This window comes from Macrobrachium rosenbergii, chromosome 12, assembly GCF_040412425.1.
Source record: "Macrobrachium rosenbergii isolate ZJJX-2024 chromosome 12, ASM4041242v1, whole genome shotgun sequence".
Classification (NCBI taxonomy): domain Eukaryota; kingdom Metazoa; phylum Arthropoda; class Malacostraca; order Decapoda; family Palaemonidae; genus Macrobrachium; species Macrobrachium rosenbergii.
In genome coordinates, this window is record NC_089752.1 from 110,249,353 (window position 1) to 110,271,852 (window position 22,500).

The 22,500-nt window shown below is 37.1% G+C and overlaps 1 protein-coding gene and 1 long non-coding RNA gene across 2 annotated transcripts in view; one reads left to right on the forward strand and one right to left on the reverse strand.

The window, feature by feature from the left end:
* Positions 1-22,500, reverse strand: part of LOC136843862 (leucine-rich repeat and fibronectin type-III domain-containing protein 3-like) — a 101,224-nt gene that overhangs the window by 16,223 nt on the left and 62,501 nt on the right.
* Positions 4,309-5,706, forward strand: LOC136844283 (uncharacterized). Its single transcript, XR_010854807.1, has 3 exons — positions 4,309-4,462; positions 4,649-4,764; positions 5,348-5,706. It is a non-coding gene; the product is annotated as an uncharacterized lncRNA (long non-coding RNA).

The window sequence follows — 22,500 nt, forward strand, 5'->3', positions numbered from 1 at the left end:
CTACAGCGTTATAATCAAGGCCACCGAAAATAGATCTATCTTTCGGTGGTCTCGGTGCAATGCTGTATGAGCCGCGGCCCATGAAACGTTAACCACGGCCCGGTGGTGTCCTGGCCTATATCGTTGCCAGAAGCACGATTATGGCTAACTTTAACCTTAAATAAGATAAAAACTACTGAGGCTAGAGGACTGCAATTTGGTATGTTTGATGACTCGGGGGTGGATGATCAACATAACAATTTGCAGCCCTCTAGCCTCAGTAGTTTCTAAGATCTGAGGGCGGACAGGAAAAGTGTGGACAGAAAAAGCGCGGAAGGACAGACAAAGCCGGCACAATAGTTTTCTTTGACAAAAACTAAAAATGCGCAGGAGATAAAAGAGGAAAATAATGATAAGGATTCTGGGGAAGTATAGCATATTAGATGTTACGAACGAGCCCAAGACTATTACGGTCCTCAATTGCGGTATCTCTGTAGAGGAAGGTTCCGCTGGAAACGTGATTGGCAATGATGATTGAGATTTAGATAATGATGGTGGTGATGAGAATCATCATCATGATGACGTTGATGGCGTATCGGTAGGGCTGACAGGTGTGGAGATGAAAGTGGTAAAAAAAAAAAAAAGAAAATGCCTGGACTTGCGGAAAAATATAAGACTATTAGAGAAGTGAATGTGGGAAAAAAATCACAACAATGTATTTTGAAAAATAACAAGAAATTTTCGAGCAAATTAGCGTAAGATTTTCTGATTTTCCATCCATTAAAACTCCGAACAGTTAGTTTACAAACATTTGCTGAGCATTTTCGAATGAAATGAATAGGAAAAAGAAAGTATTGGTAAATAAAAAAAGATATTTATATCATTTTGCAATGCCCTGATAACTTGAAAGTCGTATTTTCCTTGCTGGTTAACATGATTCAACAGCAAATTGAAAAAGCCTATAATCAGCCAAATTCTAGCTGTCAGAGACAGACTGCGTTGTCAAATACCATGTTAAAGACTAACAAGTGGTTTCGTCTTCCACAAGTTGGCTGAAGGAAATGAAACCAGGAACCAGGAATTTCTCCAGACAACAGTTTTAGGCAAAAGGTAAAAGGTACAGAAAACAACGTTCAAGTTAGAAGTCAATTCTCGAGATTGTCAACGTCAGTGACCTTTTTCACTGTGGCGCTAATTAATGGTGGCGGGCTAACCAGTCAATTTCGAGATTTCTCTCTCCCGAGGTGGCCAAAAAGAACCCGGCGCTTTCTAGCTGAGAATTACCGGAGAAAATGAGTTGACCTGTTTGTGACTGAGGAGGAAGATCGACCTCATTTAATCAGTTCATTGTTTACGTCAGTTTTAATGTAATGCTGAATTTTATTTTTTTTTGTGTGGGCTTTTGAACCCGTAGGCGCAAGTGTATAAATATGCCACGACTCTCTCTCTCTCTCTCTCTCTCTCTCTCTCTCTCTCTCTCTCTCTCTCTCTCTCTATATATATATATATATATATATATATATATATATATATATATATATATATATATATATATATATATATATATACACATATGTATATATATATATATATATATATATATATATATATATATATATATATATATATATATATATATATATATATATATATATATATATATATAAAAGAGAGAGAGAGAGAGAGAGAGAGAAAAGAGAGAAAGAGAGAGAGAGAGTTAGCTTCAGTCTTTAGCCAGTCTTATTCACCAATAACGAGGTTCACAACAATTCACTAACTACAAAATAGATTATTCATGGCTGGGGCCAACATTGTGGCACTGGAATTTAACAGAAAATTACTCAAGATTCCGAGCTTGATTGGGAATCGAATAGGCCTTCTACCTGAGGGTTCCATTATATATATATATATATATATATATATATATATATATATATATATATATATATATATATATATATATATATAATATATAATATATATATATATATATATATATATATATATATATATAAAATATATATAAAACCTGACTCTCCAATGCTTCACACAGACGTGTTTTAAAATGAACATCCTGATTACATCAGTCACCATTCCTTTTCCAATCTCTCAACCAGAACATGAACAAATGGTCTGAAGGATTACCCCGATTCAGAACTGACTACGACTGTTAAGTTGCCGTTAGAGGCTCTATTGTTACGGGAAACAGCCGACCAAGTCGTGTGAGACTGAGACAATATTTGAATTTCTAACCAAAATCCTGGTTTCGGGTCGAGGCCTAAGAGGTTGTAGTTACAGAGAGGCTGATGTTAAAGTGATTTCTCCTAGGGTAAAATAATCTTAGATGAAGCCCATAAATTTGTTATCTTTTTCCTGAATATCCACTCAATGCCAAAAGTTTCATTTAGCTTTTGCCCACTTGCCTACGAGTTGTTTTATTCACCTGGATCTTTATTCATTAATAATCACTTATAAATTTGTCCATTTATTGGTGATATTCAATTCAAGTATCGTCTAACCTTTCATTGAGGAAGAAACTAGAAGTAGTTGGGAACCTATCACCTTAATGACCAACCCACTGGTTCTTTAACCGTTCCAGTACTGTCCTCTGGCACCACGGGGCTCGACTTGGCCCTTCGTTTAAATTCTCAAGAACCGGCCAACCCGAACCAGGTAAACGTCAGGTGTGTCCTCGGGGAAGTAGCGGAACTAGGTTACTCCGAGGGTCTTATTCAAAAAGGGGTCGATAGACAAACTCCAGATCTGTCCTCAGGGGAAGTAGCGGAACTCAGCTACTTCGAGGAGGGATCACGTCGAAGGGAGTGGATAGATAAACTCGAGATAGATCCCTTGGGGAAGCAGCGGATCTAGGTTACCTGGAGGACACATGAACTCGAGATCTATCCTTAGGGAAGTAGCGGAACTGGGAGGGATTATCGCGAGGAGAGAGAATTGATAAACAGGATGCAGGTGGCAAACGCTAAACAGGTTATAGGAAAATATTTTCCAAGATGTGATAGTTCAACTGACCGGTGATATCTGATGGGAGTAGAGACTAATTATTTGGAACTTAGAATTAAAGGATTTTGGAAGCAGAAAAGATAAAGAAGCACTCGTTGGGCCTGAAAAGAAAAGATTTTGGCAGCAGAAAAAATATAGAGGCATTAGAACCTGGAATTAAAAGATTTGGGAGCAGACAAAATATAGAATCACTGGAATCTGGAAGGAAAAGATTTTGGAAGCAGAAAAAATAAGGGCGCATAAAAAAAATATAATTTATAAGAAAGCTGAAAAATAATTTGACCCTGATTTGGAAATCATTATTTAAAACATTTCAAAGTGGAATCAAAACCAGTGCGGAGATATAGCTGAAAATCTAATATATTGAAATATGAGGCAAACGGGCATTCCGGATCTGAAACATGAAGAACCACCTTACAGCTGCGGTCAGTGCTTAAAGAACGGGATGACGCTGTAAGGACATGGGTAAAATAGGCGTGTGGGGGTTCAGTTGCCCTTACCGTACAGTGGGTACTGCCCCGCAGGACAAGTAAGTTGATTTGGTCATTGACCCTCTTTTAACAGTTAACCAGTCGCCGGAAGGGGACGCCAAATGAGAGAGAGAGAGAGAGAGAGAGAGAGAGAGAGAGAGAGAGAGATTTTAGATTACGGTACAGTACATGGCAAGAATGCAATACACCGATCATCAGACAATAATCAGAACCAAGTGGAAAGCAACAAAACCGATTTGAAAGCTTAAAAAATTATCCTTGGATTCGAAAACCTTGTCATATCAATACTTAAAAAAATGGGGAATATGAGAAAAAAGCATTAGGTAAAACAGCTATGCGAACCTTGAAATTCAAAAGTGACACTTGGAAAATTTACAACAGAGTGCCAGTGAGTAGCACTCCCACCTATCTAAATAACAGAAACATACCTTGAAATTCAAAAAATCATGTTCGCTCTCAGCCATTTATCTTTCTTCTTGTTTGATGCGGGTTTCGTGGTTATTTCCCTTGTGAGGGAATGGTTATTTTATCCTTTTATTAAAGTAAATCAGGAATTATTCGCCGTAAGCTGACACGTTGCCTTTCAAGCGTATGTTTCTGAGGTATTGGGAAATTTGACATATTCCATATTTTGAGATGAACGAATCACAATCGTAACATATACCATCGTTACGTAACATTCTATTCCAATTTATTCAGGAGTAACCATACTTTACACGCTAACCCCATCTACCGTTCGCTTATTCGCCTGAAAAGGGTTCCTGTAAGGCTGTCCGTTCCGGCTGGCGTTATCCTTAAATGTTGGACCTGAACCTTTCGTTCTAGTAACATGACTGTTGTTTTTCATTTGCAGTTAAAATCGCGGAGGGTATTTCAGTTCTGATAAGGGTGATTTTTTTTTATTTATTCCGAGGGAGTGGAAATCGTGTTTCTTGCTTTCGTTGATTATTTTGTTCTTCAGTTCGTAATAGGTAAAATTCTTATACTTATGGACAGAGGGTTCAGTTGATTTTAATTGCTTATTTTGCACACTGTTTTTGTATATACAGTATCTTTGGTTTTTTATTTTAAGTGTTTCATTTTGAGTAGTTTCGGGACGTAACTATCCTCAAACATTATAGCTTCGCCAACATTTCTGATTTTCTTTTATTTTTCAGATTGCTGTGCATTGCTGTGACATCTGGGATTGCTGTGAATTCCAGTGACATCTGTGAAAGGAAACCTGTTTTCTGAAGACTCCGTAGGTAACTATTTTCTTGATCAGAATCACACGGTAAGAAACTTTCCTCTTTTGGTATTTTATTAACTAAATTAAATGCAAGCTAAACCTCCCCCCTTCAGGGCGGTGCCCCTGAAGGGGGGAGAATTCTCTCTGGCGTACGGTAGATTTTTTTCTACCGTACGTCAAGAGGAGGCTTGCATTTAATTGTTTTTGTTTACAGAAAACTTAGTGTTAAGTGGATTCTTTCTTCCACAAGAAAGTCGACTTTAGTAACTGTTAAGCTTACAGTAATCTTCTGTTTAAAGTATGCAAACTGGCAGTTAGTATTTGTTTTAAAGTGCCTTGTTACATATCAAGCTTTCAGTTCAAAGATAGGTTCACGGGAGATGTGTAATATCAATCAAAGCTTGCGATGCAAAGATAAGTTTACGGGTGATGTGTAACTTAAAATTTTAAGATTGTTAGTTATTTTCTGTCTTTAATTTTGAAACTATATCATTAAATGGTGAACAGCTGAGAGAATTTATTCAGTATTTTAACTTTTCTGTAATTATTTTGCAGAAGTTTATATTTTTAGGGTGAAGCGCTGAAGTTGTTTTTAAGGATCATGCTAATCTTTTTTTTCTCGTTGCAGGTTTGTCTGGATAGCAACAACCTATGATACCAACAACCTATATTAAACAAGCCACATTTAAATAAGCAAATATGGCAACTTGTGAAGTGACCAGAATGGAAGCTCCTGCATGTGACTGTAGCCCTGGGTTACTGGTTTCTAATCCTCGATAAAGTTGAACTGTTCTGAGCCGAGACCAGCCTAAATGTTTTACCCACTTTCTTGATCGCCTAGATCTTAACGTTAGCACGAACTCTCTGTAAGCTGTTATAATTTCAGTTCCTACTTTATATGTGTAACGCTTTCTAAGGATTGGGTAGTTTTATTTGAATGGGAATTTTGACTGCAACTGTGTAACTAATAAAAATGCATGTTACGAATCCAGTTTCTCTAAAAATCACTAATGGTGAATGGTGTACTAATACTCTGTACCACAAGTGTAGGTTTATCAGTAGTGACGTTCAGTTACTAACCCGTAGGAGGATTGGCGATTTTGGTTTTGGATAAATCCTCACAATGTAAAACTGTTGTGGTAATGAGAATAAAAGTTCTAATTTCTAACTTAAATCTAAATAAACCAGTGAAAACCGTAATCAGCTTAATAAATTTACTTTATGAAGTCAGATTAATCCTCAATGTAAAACTGGTAATGTGAATAAAAGTTCTAATTTCTAACTTAAAATCTAATTAAACCAGTGAAAACCTTAATCAGCTTAATAAATTTACTTTAGGAGGTTACTTTAGGAGGTTAGATTTTAGATAACTTAAAAACTGCTCTTCGTAAAGAAACCAGAAATGTCTATATTGACGACACTAATTCTAAAAATTCTAAACTTATTAAGTTCCCATAGGATTAGAAAATTAAGAGAATGTTTAACTTTAGAAAGTTAGCTAAAATCTAACTTGAAACCCTGCTATCCATAAAGAAACCAAATACGGATTGATTTACAGTATTTAATTTCATTAAGATTATGGTAAACGAAAAGGCTTGGCAAGGTGGTATAAAGTATCGGTTTTGGAAAATGCAATTAGCAAGATGGCTTAAAATGCAGATATTTTAATAATAACAAACTCGAAAGTAGTAGTTCTGCATTGGAAATGTTGTGTGATTAGCTTTATTGGGTACAATCATAGTTTCAATGATAAGGTAAATTGGATGGGGTAGACTTTTCACTGAATCCAAGTAAAAGTGATCCTTCCTCGAAATGGTACTGAATTAGGTAATCCATGAAACCTGATAGTTTAGGTCGAAAAAAGAAATTTAAAAATGTTATACTGGAGCAAAGATTTCTGACCAAAGTATATTAGGATCTAACGGGAAACTGATGGAAGTGGGCAACCAGGTTGTGGAGGTAGTTTGGTCTTTGAAGAGGCAAACTGGTTTGTTTCAAATCTGTTTTAATTGAAGTCATCCCTGTAGTTAAAATCCCGAAGGGTGATCAATATATGATTTAGTAGCTACAAACAGGCAATATAGGATCCTGCCCCGTAGGGGTTTTTGGGGGTAGTACCATCAGTGACTTCATGGGGTGCACTTTGGCATTGCTTAAAGCCCTGTCCACACTAGTGGGCACTGCCCAACGGGCAAACACTGTTCCCATAACCCGTTCCACTATATAAGGTGGGAAGGTGAGTGGCGGCCACGAACGGAGTAGTTGACAGTAAATAAGTGAGCAAACCATGGTGAGACTACCCTCTTCCCTTGATACTGTACTACTGACCGATCACTGTCACCGACCGAGTATGGAGCCATAACGATGCGATTGTCTGGTAACACTGCTTCGGAAGCTAGAGAAAATATAAACAGCTGGAAGTGCCCGACGGGCATGATCGCTAGTATGGACAGGCCATAAGGTTCTTTGTTGCGTCCCTTCGGCCCCTAGCTGCAACCCCTTTCATTCCTTTTACTGTACCTCTGTTCATATTTTCTTCCACCTTACTTTCCACCTTCTCTTGACAATTGTTTCATGGTGTAACTGCGAGGTTTTCCTCTTGTTGCACCTTTAAAACCTTCCTACTGTCGATTTCCTTTTTAGCGCTGAATGACCTTTGGCCCCAGCGTTTGGCCTTGGGCCAAAACTGTATATTCCATTCCATTCCAATATAGGATTCTGTTCAGGGCTATGTATATAAGAGGACGTAGTTTATCTGCTGGACTTCAACGGTAATTTTCATTTCATCATTATTAAAGCTGCTTGAGGAATTTTTACTGGCTTTCTAGTAACAATACGACTGTCAATAACATCCTTTAAAAGTAGTAGCGGCAGTTGTAGTAGTTCTAGTAATGACAGTAGTGGTAATAGTGCTTGTTCCCGAGTGTCAATCAACATGTGACAGTTGAAAGACAGATTTCCATTCCAAAGAACTACGACGTTCGTTACTGCATTATCGAATACCGATACAGCGATAACATATGCTGACAGTGGCATTATCCATCAAAAGACCGTGACAATCACCACTGCCTAACGTTGAAAGCAAAAGACCAGAACTAAGAATAAGGTTTTACTCCGCCTGCCATTCGATGTAGGTCACACACTGTAACGTTCGGAGAAGAATCCCGTAAGTGGACGAGTGGGGAATGTTTGATGAAGTGGCGATGGTCACACTTGTCCAACAAGACCTTGTTTGCATTGCTGCGGGAATTACGCGCGTTTGCGTGGCGCCAGTCCGTGACGGAACGTTAATTCTTATTAAGCGTTACGGAGGGCCGGGAGATACTGTTCGATGGCATGTCCCAGCTTATTTGAAGTTCCCGGCAGGTGTAGACAAAGACGCATGTTGATGGATTGTTGACGTCGGCCTAGCTATCGCTTCCCCGTAGGGGGTTGGTGCAGTCAGTGGACACCGTGACGTGTACAGTACGCATTACTTAAGTTTCTTTGCAGCGACTCTTTGGTCCTTAGCTGCAACCTCTCTCATTCCTTTTGCTGTACCTCCATTCATATTCTTTCTTATAGCTTTCTTTCCACACACTCCTATCAATTGTTTCATGGTGCAACTGCGAGGTTTTCCTCCTGCTGCACCTTTCTAACCTTTTTACTCTAAATTTCCCTTTCAGCGCTGAGTGACCGCATAAGTCCCAGCGCTTGGCCTTTGGCCTAAATTCTATCTTCCATTCCATTCCATTGCCAACAATCACTTGCCACGTAGGGGGTTAATACCTACATGGTGACTGTAGGTATTACTAAAAGGTGTTTGCAGTGTCCCTTCGGCCTTTGAAAGCATCCAATTTTTAGCCCTTTGCAATACCTCCTTTCCCAAATCCTTTCTTCAGTCTTGCTGTCAAGTATCCACTCGAACTCCCTCTCTTGTCTTTAGACCTGAATGCATGAAAGCGTCCCAGTGCTTGCTTGGCGACCTAAATTTTATAAACCTAATCAACAAACACTTGAAAATGTAAGTTTAAGAATCTGCTTCAAGGGTGTCTTACTACATTTTGCATTTACAAAGATACACTTTTGCAAATATGTTTTATTGCTACTTTGAACACATTAAAATTCGTATAAATTTTATTCAGACACGAATTGCATATACGTTTTAAAGTTTGTATTTGTTTTATTCTACAAAAGTATTTATTCGATTCGGATATTTTTATTCACTGCAACGCCAACAAGCCAAAATAATTTACCTGTACAAAAGAAGGTCGCAAACAAGTTTGTTTCACTCTATTTTTATTTTAGCTTTTGCCTTATCATACACATTAGGCTTACACCACATAAACATCGTACAGAAACATTTAAACAAGTTAAATGCTAAGGATAAGTCATGAAGTTTTTAGTTTCTTTTCGGGGCGAGGGGGAGGGGAGGGGTGGGCTTGCTCTTCTTCACTTGCACCTCCAGCCCCTTCTCCGATAACGTCTCTTAATAGTTTTTATTACTTCAAAATTTATTTTTTATTGGATATCAAACGTTTTACCACCATAACAGCTTCAACATAAATATTTCACCTGACTCTTCAAAGAACTATTACTTAGGTTTTATTCCTGAAAAATGTTTTTATTTATTTCCGGTATGCTCGCTCTATGTTTACTGAGACATGGCATGTGAAAATTATACACAGATTTGTACAAGCAAACATATACACACGCACGCGCGCGCGCACACAAATATATTATGTATATATATACAGTATATATACATATATATATATATATGTATATACGTGATGTATATGTATATATATATATATATGCGCTTACGTATGTATGTATGTGCCTGTGTCTTTTCGTGTAAGGGTAGAGAGAGGGAGAGAGAATCCCTTGTCCTTACTGAAACCAGATACCTGGTGAAGTGAAGGACATCAGCATTAGATAGATGCTCATCAAGATATTAAAAAAAAAAAAACAGACACACGACTTGGCTTTTCCTGACCCATAGAAAGGTCAAAAACATTTACCTTTTACCTGACCCTGACAATGGTGAAATATTAATTTTTCTTCTGGTCCCAGCAAAGGATATAAAGCTTTCAGCTTCTCCAACGCTTGGTGTAGCTTTTATCTTTCCATAAAAAAAAAGATGTCAGTCAGAGGTAAAGAGGATGTGCAAGGTTTCAAGGTAAACCTGATGAACCCTTCGAGTCCTGAACCTGATAACCCTCCTGGTTAATCCTTCGAGTCTCGAAGGCGAAGATGAGCGTGGGACGTGAATGGAATTCCTTTCCACGTGAATGACGACTTCAAAGGTAGGGTGAATAATCATCGCGTCATCTCGTAGCTTTCAAGATTTCGAACCGCATCATAAAACGTGTAGAAACAGCAATAACAACAGCAATAACAGCTACAACAGCAGCAGAACCCCGTAGGGTGGTAGTGCCGTCAGTGCACCTCACGGGGTGCACTGTAGACTTTACTTAAGGTTCTTTGCAGCGTGCATTCGGCCCCTAGCTGCAATCCCTTTCGTTCCTTTCATTGTGCCTACATTCATATTCTCTTTCTTCCATCTTACTTCCCATCCTCTCCTAACAATTGATTCATAGTGCAGCTGTGAGGTTTTCCTCCTGTTACACCTTTCAACCCTTTTACTGTTAATTTTAGTTTCAGCAATGAATGACCTCATAGGACCCTTGCTTGGCCTTTGGCCTAAATTCTATATTCTGTTCGGTTCAGTTCAGCAGCAGCAGAAACAACAACACTAATGACAAGACCCTTATCATCATCGCCATCATCACATAAACCAAAAGAAAGGCAATTTCCCATGACGAAAATAACAGTTCTCGAGACAAGAAGACACGGGACTGACGATACAGCAAACGCATCGAGACTGAACACAAACAAACAAGCGATTTCCTCCGTGTCTGTTACGTGGATGCGGTTATCTCCGGACGACGGGGGTTAATAAATCAGAGATAGAACGATATGATAACGATGATCGATCGAGTCGCTGGTGACGTTGAGCCGTGTGTGGTTTTTGAACAATCACAAAATTGTAAACAAGTTGGAGCCGCTGACAAAGAGGACTGCAGCATTAGGGAGGCACCGCTGTCTCGTGTAGGCTTTTAAGAATACTTTAACGCTTAGCAGTTGACTGAAGAGACATAATTCTCTGTAATGACGAAGAAGGCGAGGACACAAACGGAGTGAAAATGTCTGGCAGCATTTACCCACGACATCTGGGATCTAAATGCAGGGTTCTTTATGATTATCAGACGTCAGACCTCAATTTCTCACTAATCCTCTGCTTCAGTGGAACTAAAATCAAAGGCTTCGGAACCTGTCGCTCTGCTGATACTGAACAAAGAATAGCCTTCACGCAGGTAACTAAAGGGGAGAAATGCTGCCTCATCGGGACAGAAATAAATATCGAGGGTAATCTGATAGTTACTTTCAGCAAATTACATGTAATACTTTCCTGTCTCAGAATCGGCAATGACAGTCACATACTGGAAGCCGTGCATTACTGTGATTCCAGATGATGACGAAGTGGGGTTCAACGTCCCTTCATCGAGGAGCCCTTCGGAATGAAACGATGAATCGAAAGGAAATGAACAGCAGTGTATCGCTCTCAAAAAATAAGTTTCAGTCTCGATATCCCAGTAGGAGGGTAGTGCCGTCATTGCACCTCATGCGGTGCACTGTAGGCATTACTTAAAAGTTCTTTGCAGCGTCCCTTCGGCCCCTAGCTGCAACCCCTTTCATTCCTTTAACTGTACTTCCTTTTATGTTCTTTCTTCCATCTTACTTTCCACCCCCTCCTAACAATTGATCATAGTGCAACTGCGAGGTTTTCCTCCTGTTACAACTTTCGAACCTTTTTACCGTCAATTTACTTTTCGGCGCTGAATGACCTCATAGGTCCAAGAGCTTGGCCTTTGGCCTAAAATCTATATTCTATTTTATTCTACTTAATTCTGTTCTATTCAATCTCGATACGACCTCCGCCTAGGAAGAGCAAAAGTGCGAAGGTGGTTTACGAGGTCAGTGCTGGCAATATGCGGCCGCCCTAACGACGGCACTTGACCGGCCTTGTCCTTCGCAGCTCGTAGGATGCACCGGACGACGTCCTTCCTTCGTCAGGATGTGGCTCCTGCTCACGATCGCGGAAAGAATGCTAATCGCCTGAAATTTTCCCATGGATAATTGAATGCTGTCCCAGACGGTCGTAAAGGATATTGACAAGCTTTTGGAATTTGCAGGCGATCGAGCACGTCATCCAATTTGGGGGACATTGCTACCGAGGGTGAGCGTCTAATTCCAAGAAACACAAAATTTTAAATCTTAACCAAGATATTATTCGTGACGATATTTCTCATGTCGATAATGTATATTCAACCCCAGCAGTGGGGTAGGGCCGTCAGTGCACCTCACGTGGTGCACTGTAGGCATTACTTAAGGTTCTTTGCAGAGTCCCTTCGTCCCTTAGCTGCACCCTCTTTCGTTCCTTTGACTGTACCTCCGTTCATATACTCGCTTTCCTCCACCTGACTTTCCAACCTCTCCAACGATCGTTCTACAGTGCAACTGGGGGTTTTCCTCCCGTCACTCCTGTCAAACCCTCTTACTGTCAATTTCTGTTTCAGCGCTGAATGACCTCATAGGTCCCAGCGCTTGGCCTTTGGTCTAAATTCTATATCCCAATTCCAATAGATATTCAACTAACATATCAAGATTTCTTATAAATGTCCCTTTTAAAGTGAAGATACGGAATCGATTGCATGAATGCCACGTATTCTAGGCCAGCATACCTAAATTCAGCGTTAAAATAATCACAAAAGCGTACATTCAACTTTTCCAAATTGAAGGAAATGGGTAGATAGATTTGATAGGTTCATGACCAGTCAAGTAATACCCACGGTATTCCTTCTTCGAAAACATGATGGATGACAAAAACAGCCAGGTTGTGAATGTTTCTATAAACAAAAAAAAAAGCTGTAGCTTTTATGTAGTTTTTCCGTTTGGTCAGATGAATGTGATAAACAAGGACATTTTTAATTGCAGTAAGGCCTATTAGTTTTTCATATAGTTTTTTAGCACATATTTACATTTGACACTTTGACCTATATGATTATGCCTTCTTACATCATTCATTCATTCATTCGTCATTAACAAATGTTCCACATGCTTGTCTGTGTTCGCATATTCGATAAAATTCTTGTACATATTTTTCCTTTTTTTCTTTACAAATGCATTCAAATTCTAATCGATTTATATCGTTGTTCATGAGTCTTAATTTCATCCAGTTACCTGTTTCTTTATGTATTATACAAAATTCAAGTTTTGCATAATATAAATTCAAATTCTGCCTTTTTGTCTGGAAAGGATATTGGAACAGATACTGGAATCCTTCCCACAACTCAACTCCCTTTTCCTAGTGGACTATCTCTAATTATCAAAATAATCCCTCACAAAGGCAAACTCAAGCACACGCACAGTCGTCATTAGAAACAAGCTGAAAATTAAAGCTATCTTCATAAGCCCGAGAAGTACAATTACGTCCCATAACCTCACGGCAAGATGCGCGAGATTGAATGCGCAGGATCATCTGAATATCTCCAAAGTCTTTATAAAATACGTTTGCTCTTTTGAAAGTCTTCGCATTGTACATTTGCTCTTTTGACTTTTGAATAATCATTCCTTTCGTAAGATCGTGTTCTGGTCCCACAGGCGTTTCAAGATAAAGCTCTATTTAAAATCGAATAACTGCTTAGCTGATTTAGACCTTAGCAAGAGGAAACGAAGAATCATACCGGGGAACATTACTTCGTTACCTATGATCTCGAGGTGAATGGGAGAAGTGCAAAAAATGGAAGATCTTAACTGATGATAGAGTTGTAGATGACACAGCGATAAAGATAATGATGATGATGAGGGTGAGGAGGACGCGTGTGAAGATTAGAAAGAGAATAATTAGGAGAATAAGAAGCAAATGAGCTACTAATGATAGAGGGCGAGGAGACAGATAAGAAGGGAGGGAGGCGAAGAGAGCCAGGAAGCAGAGAACAGAAGGGGGAGGAGGAGGAAAACTAAGAAGAGAAGAAGAAGAAGAAGAAGAAGAAGAAGAAGAAGAAGAGAAGAGGAGCTGGAAGAGGCGGATAAGACAAGCTGGAAAACGAGAAGAGAAAACGCATATCCATATTAGGGTGTGAGCAGGAGAAGGCATAAGACGAGAAGGAGGAAAAGAGGATTTAGGAGAAGCTGTGTGTATGCGGGGGCGGGGAGGAGAGGGGAAGGGGGGGTTTCCTTAGGAGGGAGGAGTCATCAAACGACGCTTTCCAAGAGACACGCATCGCGATCCGGGAAGATTGATAAAACCGTCGCGAGGTCTATAATCAACGATGCTTTTAACGGTCAGAGAGAATGGGAGAGAGACATCGTCACTGAGACCGAATCTGACGTGCCATAACTGTGCATTGGAAATTCAGCCGCTGAGAATCTCAGATAGTGAAAATTTTCGGACGTTTCTGGGCCCCTTTTTTTTTCGGTGGGAGGGAGGCAGAGAGGTAGGGAGGGAATGGCAGTGGAAGGGTTAGGACATATGGTAAATTGGCAGGAAGGAGATACATACATACATATATATATACTTATACACACATATATATATATATATATATATATATATATATATATATATATATATATATATATGTGTGTGTGTGTGTGTGTGTGTGTGTGTTTGTGATTGAAAATGAAACTGAACATCTTATTATCTTTCGAGTGTAGCACATTACAAGACCAAATACCTCATTATAATTATGATGAAGTAGTTTTTCCTGTAATGCACTATACTGAAAAGATATTAAAATGTCCAGTTTCACTTCCAGTCATATCTATTTATGAATATATATAGATATTTATATGTACATATATATATGTGTGAACATATATATATATATATATATATATATATAAATATACCTATATATAATATATATATATATATATATATATATATATACTATATATATATATATAAAATGTACATATATATATATATATATATATATTTATGAATATATATATATATTTATATATATATATATATATATATATATATATATATATATACCCATAAAATATATTACAAAGCAACGAGAGGGTATAACGTACGATGAATGCTTTAGGTTAAATTCGTCGAATAATTCCAGGAGATAATATATCAAGGACACGAACCTCATTTATTACAGGTGAGTAAAACTATTCACCCAAATTGCCTGCGTGATGAGTTCGCTAGATTTCAAGGGTAATAGTACAAAGCAAGACGAATAAGGACGTTGGATGCGTAAATTTATTCCATTTATTGGAGTCGTGCTTACCCCATACGAAAATGGGAAAAAGCACGTTAAAAGAAGAAGAAGATTGGAGTTCTATTTTAGAATAATAAAAGCAATCGTGACGGTTACGTCCTAAACAAGAAGCTCTAACAAAATCCAAGAGCAGTGTTTTCTCTTTGAACAATATAAAAGTATACTGATATCTGCAAAGAGAAAAAAAATGTCCGGTATTCGACGATTTTTACTGCCAAAGAAAGTTTTCAGCATTATCATTACTATTTTACGACCGTTTTCACTTTCCCTCCTTTAATATTCTGACTTTCTCTCAATTCCATTTGTCCACAATCACGAGTTATCGGGTTCTCCCAATAAACAAAGATTCTGCATTAAGCTGAGCGCTTCAAAAGGCAGGTATTCTGAAATCGCGTCTGAACTGCAGTTTATATGAGACACGACCCCCCTAGGTGGGGTAGTGCCGCCAGTGCACCTTACTTAAGGGTCTTTGCAGAGTTCTTTCGGCCCCTGGCTGCAACCTCTTTCATCCCTTTTACTGTACCTCCTTGTTTCTTAGTGCAGCTGCGAGGTTTCCCTCCTGCTACACCTTTCAAACCTTCTTACTGTCAATTTCCCTTTCAGCGCTGAATGGCCTGATAGGTCCCAGAGCTTGGCCTTAAGCCTAAATATTATCATAGTTATCATAGCTGTAAGACACGACACCAAGAAAGCTTCCGTGTTCGGCCTTTCTCTTCTTCTTCATCTTCCAGGCGCGAGAGTGATAGAGGGAATACCTGGGAATCCAAGTACCTGGACGATTGGTAGCCTCTGGAGAACGTGTATGTTAAAACTGTCCCGATAAGGGATACCACTGGACAACTGCCATGGGGCGATATCTCCCTCGGACACGGAAATTCTCTGCATTCTCAGTTGCTAGATAAAACAACCCATTATTCGATTTTTCTTTGATTATTCCTTTACTTCATCTAACTTCTTCCTGATGAACACTATATTCTTTGGAAGCTCAAATTTCAAGTCAATGGCCCCTGTGGGCTTGTTGCATATGAATAGGTTTCATCTTGAGAATAATAATAATAATAATAATAATAATAATAATAATAATAATAATAATAATAATAATAATAATAATAATATGGATTTATCATACGTGACAGTTCTGAGTACAGCATTTCATGCGAAGTAGTTTTTGACAACCAAGTGCCTATCTAAAACTCAAAGAAGCTTAGCAATATCCTGTTCAAGCGCATTACAAAAGCTAAACGTACAGATGGATTTCGGGTTAACACTTCTGCTTGCTTAACGAACAAGCAAACCTCACAAGCCAACATTCATTGACCCATTCCGCACACAATTTCACCAAGAATACAACAATTCTTGGGTTTCATCCGATGATATTCACGCATCTCCATCCTGCACACGTCTTCTGTACAATCCGCTTCCTGAAATAGTGTGGGCACGTCTACCTGACCTCCGAGGTCAAAGATACCATCACCGACTCCTTGACTCTGCTCCGTTGCCATGACGACGTAGCATCCTGTAGGTAGGAACCCGAAAGGCCCTTCCTCAAATTCGTTTTTTTTTCTCTCTGTCATTTGCACTAATTGGTGGCTGGGTAAATCATCCAGAAGTGAAACGCATAATCGGATCAGATTATTGATTACAGCGGGATTGTTTGGGTTGTTTATTATTATTATTATTATTATTATTATTATTATTATTATTATTATTATTATTATTATTATTATTATTATTATTATTATTATTATCCAAAAGATGAAACCTATTCATATGGAACAAACCCGCATAGGCCACTGACTTGAAATTCAAACTTGCAAAGAATATTAAGGTGTTCATTAGGAAGAAGTAAGAGGAGGTAAAGGGAAATACAGAAAGAAGAGATACCACTTATTAAAAAGAAAAAAATAAATGAATAAATTAATAAACAGATAAAAATGTATTAAAAAGCAGGGAGAATAGTATTATGTCATAATCAGACGTCGGATAATTACAAGAACGATATTTTTTTTTTATTTTTTTGCATTTGGACGAAAATCCCGTCTTTTAATGATTTTAAGATACAAGATAAATCATGTATGGATAATGCACATATATAAAGTTCAAAGACAAAGCACAAAGCAAGACCAATATACCCGTTGTAATCTGCGACCGCACTGCTTGCGCTTTCCTTTGACAAAGAAAGCAAGGAATTCTAATACTCTTAAAAACTGCAGTCGAGCCAAATTAGCATGAAATCAAATTCCTGTATTTAGTCTCCAACGCATAATCATACAGCCGCAATTCTCTCCCATTTAAAACTACGAAGAATGCTCCCATCACTTTACGTCATTCGAAACGATAAATGCAAATAAGAAAATACTGCTAAGCAATCAAGAAAAGGAGAGAGAAAAAAAAAATGGAATAACCAGACCAACCAGACCCAGGAAGTTAGCGGAGGATTGCAAGAACCGACAGCTGAGCCAACTCACCGAACGTGACCGGAGCGCTTACTAAGATTCACCAAGAAGGGGATGAAAAAAGGGCCGTTGGAGCTGCGAATAATACACTCCCTCTCTCTCTCTCTCTCTCTCTCTCTCTCTCTCTCTCTCTCTCTCTCTCTCTCTCTTTACATTAAGATGAGCAACTGCTGTTTGCGAATAACGCCGTCATGGATTAATGTTCTCGTAGGGTATGTGATGTTCATTGGTATATTTCCCGATATCTCGAGGAATGGGGAAAAGCGTGAATAAATAAAATTTCCTTAAACGATAGTTTTTTTTTATTTGTCAGATGAATTAATCATAGGTTCAAGGGTTCATGATAATGGTTCATAATAAGGGTTCATAATGTTTCAATAATCTTACATTATCAGTTTGTTCATACGTCTCAAGACAAAATTTAATACCCGAAATGGGTCCTATACAAAGAAGCAAAAAATTAAAGAAAAAATATAGTAAACGTTTTTTGTTTTAAGGTCAAATAATAAACAACTGCTTATGCATTATTTTAAAGTTATAGTCAGTCATTGTTCGCTGAATAAAAAAATATTCTCTAGTAATTAGCTCTCACAGTGCAAATAAAAGAAATTTCTATGTTAAATCATTTCACAAGCTCATAAAAATGTCGGAAAACAGTAGACCGCAAATGCAAGTTATTTCACCAGTGAACTGAAAATGTGTATTTACGTGAGAAACTTTTTAATTTCAGGCCCCTAAAACAATTTATTATTTGCACTGAACGGTTCCTGCTGTAATTTTAGATATTTCATACCAGTTACACATCAGTTACGATGTATAAAAAATTTCCATTATCACTTTTTTGTCAGTAGCAATATTATTGATTCAAGTTTCAGTATGTCACCGCCCATAGCAATGTAACTGAAAATATAAATTAACAGCTTGTTCCTTCTTCAACTGTATGTTTAACCCCAGAGTCGAAATTCGTTTATCATTTATCAGGCAAGAAACAAAAGGCTTATAGTCTTCGAATGTAATCCTGCTAAAATATAATCATATCATGAAATGCGAAAATAGTTTGGAATGTTAGATATTCGTTTATCACTTATCAGGCAAGAAACAAAAGGCTTATAGTCTTCGAATGTAATCCTGCTAAAATATAATCATATCATGAAATGCGAAAATTGTTTGGAATATCAGATAAGGGATCATTAATGTTCAACACATTAACAATGAGCAATTTCGACCTCGTGTTCATTAAATAGTTTTTCTCTCTAGTTATTACTTTATATCGTCAGCTTTAAAGCTATCGCAAGTTAATCCTGCTAAAATATAATCATATCATGAAACTCGGAAATAGTTTGGAATATTAGATAAGGGACCATTAAAATTCAACACATTAACAGTGAGCAATTTCCACCTCTTGTTCATTGAATAGCTTTCTTCTCTGGTTAATACTTTATATCGTCAGCTTTAAAGATATCATAAGCTAAATCCTGCAAAGATATATTCATATCATGAAACGCGAAAATAATTTAAAATATTAGATAAAGGATCATTAATGTTCAACCTAATATCAGTTAGCAATTTCCGCCTCTTGTTCATTAAATAGTTTTTCTCTCTGGTTAATCCTTTACATCACCAGCTTTAAAGACATCGCATCTTAAAATCCTAACCGTTATGTAAAGCTAACCAAGTCCAGCAACTCCGTTACTCCCTTGTTTGTTGACTTATATTTTGTTTGGCCTTCTTTGGCTCCCCTTGACATGGTCAATATTGAAGCTGTTATTGACCATTATGATGTTTAAGAATCACTGAATTGATAATGATTTTGTGAATGCCCTTATAAAGCTAAAGTGATTTTATTGATAAGGTAGATAAAGATATATACTAGCACACACACATACAGGGTATATATATATATATATATATATATATATATATATATATATATATATATATGTGTGTGTGTGTATATATGTAAATATATATATATATATATATATATATATATATATATATATATATATATATATATATATATATATATATATATATATATATATATATATATATATATATATGTATGTATGTATGTATGTATGTATGTATGTATGTATGTATGTATGTATGTATAGTATGTATGAGATGAGAGAGAGAGAGAGAGAGAGAGAGAGAGAGAGAGAGAGAGAGAGAGAGAGAGAGACAAATTTTCGTCTGCATATTCATTTATGCATACATTCAATATCATACAATCCCTTACATACAGCAACTCATGAACTCGGAATACCCAGTTACCTTTAACACATCCAACTTCCTCATACCTAACCTCATAATTATAAATGATTTTCTTATCATCACTGCAACAGTGGAATATATAACAATAGTGTTCAAGGGTATAAACAAGTAGTTTCTTTCACAAAACCAGTCTAACTGGAACTTTAAAAGCTCAAGGGAAAATGCAATGCATTACTACCCTAATACTATTCTTCCTGCATTTTGGTACATTTTTATCTGTTTATCTATTTATTATTTATTTTTTTCTTATTAAGAAGTGATATCTCTTCTTTCTGTATTTCCCTTTACTTCCTCTTACTTCTTCCTAATGAACGCCATATTCTTTGGAGGCTTGAATTTCAAGTCAATGGCCCCTGTGGTGGGCTTCTTCCATATGAATATGTTTCATCTACTGAATAATAATAATAATAATAATAATAATAATAATAATAATAATAATAATAATAATAATAATAATAATAATAATAATAACTGTTTACCAGAAAATCCGCCACTTGGGAGAGGATTTAGACAACTTCATGGAATTTTATACCCAGCACTAACGGTGACTGCTTAATGTGTTATACCTGTGCCATTAAGGCCTTTGACACGTCAAGAGGTCAACTTTCCGCTTGTCATGACTCCACTGAATGTTAGCCGTTGTCTCCGCTTCCAAATGAGAATCTCGTTTGATTTCGTGGATTTTGTGTTTTCTTAGAACACATAAAAGAAATTTTTTTTATATTTTATGTATTGGTCATGACGATAGAAAATTGTCGATGCGAATGATTTAAACTGTCTCGTATCGTATTATTTGTCTAGTGACAGATAGTGACTTTTCGATCAATTGTTCCCTTTTACTGTACCGCCGGCCATATTCTCTTTCTTACATCTAACTTTCCACCCTCCCCTAACAATTGATTCATTGTGCAACTGCTTTGAGGTTTTCTCCTGTTACACCTTTCAAACCTTCTCATTTCGTCAATTTCCGTTTTTCTTGCATGAACTCATAAAAGAAATTTTTTCAATTTTATTCTGTTCTATCCACGCCTTTAAAAATTGTCGATGAACATGTCCCTGCTGCTTTTATATAATTACGAAAGGTCATAAACAAATTCTTTCTCTTTGGACTGAGCTAAGGTAAAGTAAAAATAATAATAATAATAATTTATCTCTATCGTGCAATAATAATACCTTGGAAAAACGATTAAACATTCAAAATAAAAAAAAAGGGAAAAAGGAAAATCACGAGATTGTGTCCACTAAATGAAGGGCTAAGGTCATTCCTCATAACTGTGAGTCGACGTCGAAAACCCTGTGATTGCAAGACCTTGTCGAGGATGTAGCCACACTCGATGTGAATTCTCATTAATACTCTGCTCGACCTCCTGAACAAGCCGCTGGGATAATCGTGGGAAGATAAGAATAAGATGGCCCACAAAGGAATAATAACTGTCTAACCGGAATAAGGCAAGAGACAGATTAGATAGCGTAAAACATTTCTTGACAACGAAGTATCATACAATACAAAAGAAGAAGAAGAAGAAGAAGAAGAAGAAGAAGAAGAAGAAGAAGAAGAAGAAGAAGAAGAAGAAGAAGAAAGACCGGAAGCAATACAAAGAACAGAAATGAAACAAAAGTTGAAAATGAGCACGTTCACTATCGACGGCAAGAAAGGGAAAAACGGTTTCGGAAAATGGAACGGAAAGGGCATGAGATTTGCAAAGGTGACAAGGGAATGAAATAAGGAGATAAATACTTCTTTTTAAAAAATCAAAGAAAAATCTTTTTGGAAGAAAATGAACAGTTCTGATTCAATTGAGGTTAGCTGATTCCATGACTGAATGAATTACTCTGGTGTTGGAGTCTCCAATTGTAACTTTACTTCGTACCTAACTGATGTACAGCTAACTTCTACCTACAGATGATAAACAAAATTTAATTAACAGGCACTTCAGAAAAAGCGTTAAGTAAACACGTGAGTTAGGAGACTGAAAATCTTTCAGGAAAAAACATAATATAAATAAATCCAGTAACTGAGGAGAGAGGTCACTGAAATTCACATGAACCAGGATTGAAACTGAAGTTAATTTTGCCACTCCCTTCAAAGAGCAACCTGCATTCCTACTCCAAGGCCAGCCAGGCGGACATGCTTATAAGCAAATGCTTAGAATCAAAGTATAATTCTTTTTTTTTTATATCAAAATTATTCCGCCTGCCTACACTCAAGGAGTTTGCTTGTACTTGTTGAACTGGCTTATTTTTGCATATTTGTATGTGTAGTTAAGTAGCCTGTATTGGTAGTTTTAGTGTCTCTGTTAGAGTAGTTTTTGCTTATTTATATATTTATTAAAGTAATTAGAGTGGTTAACGTTCGACTTTTCAATAGTTCTTGTACATTGATAAAATTATTCAAAGTATGACTACTGACATATTTCTGTGTATTTATTGACGTAATTGACACATATTGCAAGTAACTTTTACTTACTGACTATATCAGTTTTCGAATATATATTAGATACAGGTATTCAGCTGAGCAAGTCAGAATAAACTTATAATAGGACTTATCACAAACTCAATTTGTTATTAGATTTTTATTCAAGTTGCACCATGCGCCTATGAAAGAAACTGTTGCTTATCATAAAAAAATTCCTAATTATTTATCTTAAAAAATTTTGTTTTTTATTAATGAAATTTGCACATCAATATTGAAATAGTTTTCG